Below are 5,000 nucleotides of genomic sequence, written 5' to 3'. Positions count from 1 at the left end.
GCTACCATCAGAGCGTCGCTCGAACCTGACAGTGCACCCCGCCTCCCACTTCGACCAGGAGGCCGCAACCTCGTCACTACAGTGTGCAAACACACTCAGAAACCTTGACATTCACGTCCCTGAAGAAACGGTTGAACCCGACTTGCCCCCGTGGCGAATCTCCCTCCCTAACGTCACCTTCACACCAACCTCCAAAGATGACCTTCCTGCACTTCAAAAGCAACTAGCACTAGAGACCATCGACAGCGTATCCTCAAAGATCCCCGCAGCGCATGTCATCTACGTGGATGGCTCAGTACAGGCTGATGGAAGAGCAGCGTGTGCCATGTACTCACCCACCTTACAGCCACCTGTGGAAGCTGGATGGATTGGCCGCAGGTTACCTGTCACATCAAGCTCCACGTTTTGTGAGCTACACGGAATCCTCGACGCAGTAACATATCTTGTAGACTATAACGTAAATGGTGTGATCGTTTGTGACTCCCAACCAGCTCTACACGCCCTCTCCTCACCCAGACCCAACTACTATCGTGTTGTACAGGCCATACTGACCCAACTCGCCGTTGTTCATGAAGCATCTATGGCCGTATCTCTCATATGGGTGCCCTCACACGTCGACCTTGCTGGCAACGACACAGTGGACCGTATTGCCAAAGCAGCTTGTGCCTTCGTCTTAGATAACGAACGCGTAGTACCCTCTCTCACATGCCTCAAAAACAGAATACACGCAGCCACTCACACCATAACAACACGCCGAAGGGATGCGGAACGAGCCACCAGTGTCTCCATTCAACACCACGACCACTTCCTACCCAGCCGCCACAAGTATCGCCGACGCGGACTCATGGTACGGAGACACAATGTTGTCAGTGCTCGGCTCAGACTCGGATATCGACCTGTGTGGCAAATCTCCCAGGCGGAAGATATGCCACATTACTCATCATGCAGGCTGTGTAACCGCCCTAACGCCAACACTCTTGAACATTACTGTCTCCAATGCCCCATTGTGACAGACAGTATTCCACAGAGACAAGACGTGATAACTGTATGTAAATATTTACTTAGTGACGACAACTTAGATACACTCCTAGCTCGCCACCCCCATTTTGGGGGATTTTGATTGTTAAATCCAATCATACCTCCTTTTGTATCTCTTTCCATAACAATATGACTAATATACTATTGTTTGTCGCCCTCAGAAGCAATGAATTTATTAATCGGTGGACCATCTTACCAAGGCAGCCTATACCTACGTCATGGACGTCACGCGCAATGCTCACCCTATCATACCTTAAAACAAGATACGAGTACACGCAGCCACTCATGCCATGTCAACACACCGAAAGATGCGGAACGGTCTACCGATATCCCCATACGACCACCTCCTACCCAACCGCCACAAGTAACGCCGACGCAAGACCAGTACGAAGGCACAATATATGTCAGTGCTCGGCTCGGACTTGGGAGTCGACTTGTGTGACGGGGCTCCCAGACGGATGATATGCCACGGTGATCACCGTACGGGCTACGTAACCGTCGTAATACGAACACCCTTAGTATTATTGTCTCCAGTGACCCATAGTGACAGACAATATTCCCCGGAGACGGGGCATGATGATTATATGTAAACACTTACATAGTACCACTATCCCGCCATCACCATTTCGGGGAATCCTGAATGATTATTGTATTATGTCTCCATTTAAAGAATGTATATAATATATGACATGTCCTCTAACACAATGCTGTGATAGATGTACTATTGTTTACCGCCCACGGGCGTAATAAATTTATTAAAACAAACAAATCTCTCCCTCTCTCTTTCTCTCTCTCTTTTACAGAGGTGATTATTAAACTCTGACGATAGCTAGTTTTGGTCTCCGTCCTATAGAAAGGATATTGATTCACTAGAATCAGTACAGAGGTGAATGATGAAAATGATGCAAGGACTTGGAAATTTGCCATACAAAAACTGGCTTAGGCACCTTAACTTACACTCCCTGAGAAGACGAAAAGTGTGGGGTGGTAATATAGAGGTATTCAAATGAGCCAAGTGTTTTAACAAGGATGATGTATGCAAGGTCATCATATTGAGAAAGTCATTGTAATGGATTTAGGTTAAACAAGGAAACTGGAAAGAATTGGCTTGCGAATAGAATAGACTTAATAACCATATGATGAGCTCTGTAACAATGTTTTTTTTTTAAAGAGATGACAGGTACAAAGGATTACAAAAGATTACAAAGGCGGAGCATGCCGACAGGAGACCTTTTGGTCCATATCTAGGTCGGATGCAAAAAAAAATCATAATAATAATAAAATAATAAATAAAAACTATTAAAATGTAAATAACAAATAAAATACATAAATAAATGCATAGGTATAGTTAAATAATAAACAAACAGGTAAATAGTAAATAATAATAAATTGACATATAACTAATAGTAAATGAAAATCAGCCAGACAAATGATATCAAAACAAAACAAATAATATAAAATAAACTATAATCATTACAGCATCTTGCTTAGGTGTTTATCTAAATTATTCTTAAAGCTTCGAACTAGTAGTAAGGGACTAGTAGTATGTGACATGGAACTGCCTAGTGTAGGCCTTATGGTCTCCTGCAGCCAAGCGATGCTGGGTGATGCAGGTAAGGTCATCATATTAAGAGGGTAGGGCAGGAATTGTAGTAATGAATTTAAATTGGACAAATTTAGGTTTAATAATGAAATAGTAAAGATCTGGGGCCGTATACACAAAACTTGTTAGCACTAACAAATAGCTGTTAAGGGTAACAAATTCCTGTTAAGGCTAACATTTAGCTGTTAAGCACTAACAGTGATACAGAAAACTTGTTAGGGCCTTAAAAGTACTGTTAAGATAAAAGTGCTGAGGAGGACTATTAAGCTCTTAACAAGTTCCTGTTAGTAGAGAAGATGGCGGAGCAACAACAACTAAAAAGATGACTGCGAGTTTATCGACAGCGACGGGACATATTTAACGAGTACAATGACGACGAACTCATCAAACGCTTCAGAATGAACCGTGCTGGTATAATAAAAATGGCTGATTTAGTGAGGGACAAACTTCAATCCCGAACAGAACGGAATCGACCACCGAGTCCTGAGACGAAGGTGGCAATTACCCTATGATATTTAGCCACAGGTAAAATGCAGCAGTGACGAATTTGGGACCTCGCAAGGATCAATCAGCCGTGTCATTACTCAAACAATTGATGCACTATCAGAACCAGATATTGTAACTCAGTTTGTAAAATTCCTATTGACTCGCCAAGAAGTGCAAGTAAAACAAGCAGAGTTCATGGAAAACTGTAGGTTTCCCGGTGTTGTGGGTACCATAGATGGCACAAACATTAGAATTGGGGCTCCAAGTGTCGATGAACATTTATATGTAAACAGAAAACAATACCATAGCATCAACGTGCTTTGTCATGCCTCCCTCTTATCCTTGTGCTTGAATCGCCCATTTATTATTATTTTTTCTCCATAATCACGTTGATCAAGAGGAGTGTTTCCTCTTGTGACCAGTTTGGCTTCCTTTTCTTTTTCTGTGTTTCTTCTGCCATGTCTATGTCCTCTGAAATTATTGTTGAGTCTTCTGTCGGAAGATTTGTCTGTGGCACGGCCGCCTATACAATGCGCCTTCGTCCAAAAATATCTGTCGTTGGTTAATAAGTACTTCTAAAAACCCATACATACGATATCTATGTGCTATCATGATACTTTATTAATAAATTCTGAACAACTGCATTAATAACACTGTTTTATGTGTGCAATTTTTGATAATACGTCCATTTACATGTTCATAAGCTGCTAACTTCAGCGCTGTTTAGCGGTACTTGACAAACAACTGTTTGCTAGCTAACAGTTGTTAGTTAAGCATTGGTGTATAACTTATAGTGGTTTTCTGTTAGCTAGCAGAGATTGTTAAGGCTAACAAAAAAGTTTTGTGTATACGGCCCCTGGTTTACCAACAAAGTGCTTAACGAACGGAATAGACTCAGTAACCATGTAGTGAACTATCTAGTGTAGGCCTTATGGTTTCTTGCAGTCTCTCCCATTCATTTGTTCTTATGTAATTTTTTTTTTTTTGGGCACTTAGAATTCAAGGATTCTACTCCGGCGCGCGAGAAATAATAATTATCATAATGATGAAGAAAACTATTGGACTGAGGATTTCAAATAATAAAAGTAAAATCAACATCATATACATATTTTGGGTATAGCCAGGCATTTTTATTCAGCTGAGGGGAACCCCACACGTGTGTATATGTTTGTGTGTATGTGTATGTGTATGTATGTATATGAGAGTGTGAATGTAATGTATGTGTATGTGTAGATATGTATGTATATGTAAGTGTGCGTGTAACGTGTATGTATGTTGTGTACATGTGTGTGTGTGGGGTCACTTGGAGTTGAGAGAGGCTTCTTCCAGCGCCTCCAGTTCCATTCGAGAACCTTCGATTCCAGCAGGGTGTACAGTATTGGTCAGGGCTAAAGAGACCCATACCCAATACATAGACCAGCATCCTAAGGCTGTCGGAGGAGCTTTCGATAGTCTGGTCTCAGTAAGGGCTAATGAGACCCTCTTCGGCAGTGGCACCAAGCCAAGGGCCGAAGGATTCCTGTCCAAAGGAGGCACTGCGGTCAGGGCTAATGAGACCCATCTCCCGCCAGTTTCACGGTGCCTTGGACGATCCTGAAGTCTCCCGGGTCGGCACGGGAGATCCATTCTCGAAGAAGGCGGCCGAAGGTCAGGGCTAATGAGACCCATCTTCCGACGGCGCCGCCGTTACCTCTCTTGTCGAGGTTTTTCCTCCGGTGGGCTTCTGCGGTGCGGGCTAATGGGACCCGACGATCCACCGTCGACTTCGACCCAAACCGGATTCAAAAGTCCTCGTCCAGTCCGATGGTGCTGGACGGCAAGGGGAAGGATCCCTGTGGAATCTCGTTTCTTGAAGGGTCGCTGAAGACGTGGT

The sequence above is a fragment of the Oratosquilla oratoria genome, chromosome 3 (genome assembly GCF_046742065.1).
Source record: "Oratosquilla oratoria isolate Oo_2021 chromosome 3, ASM4674206v1, whole genome shotgun sequence".
Classification (NCBI taxonomy): domain Eukaryota; kingdom Metazoa; phylum Arthropoda; class Malacostraca; order Stomatopoda; family Squillidae; genus Oratosquilla; species Oratosquilla oratoria.
Note: the sequence above shows the minus strand (reverse complement) of the source record.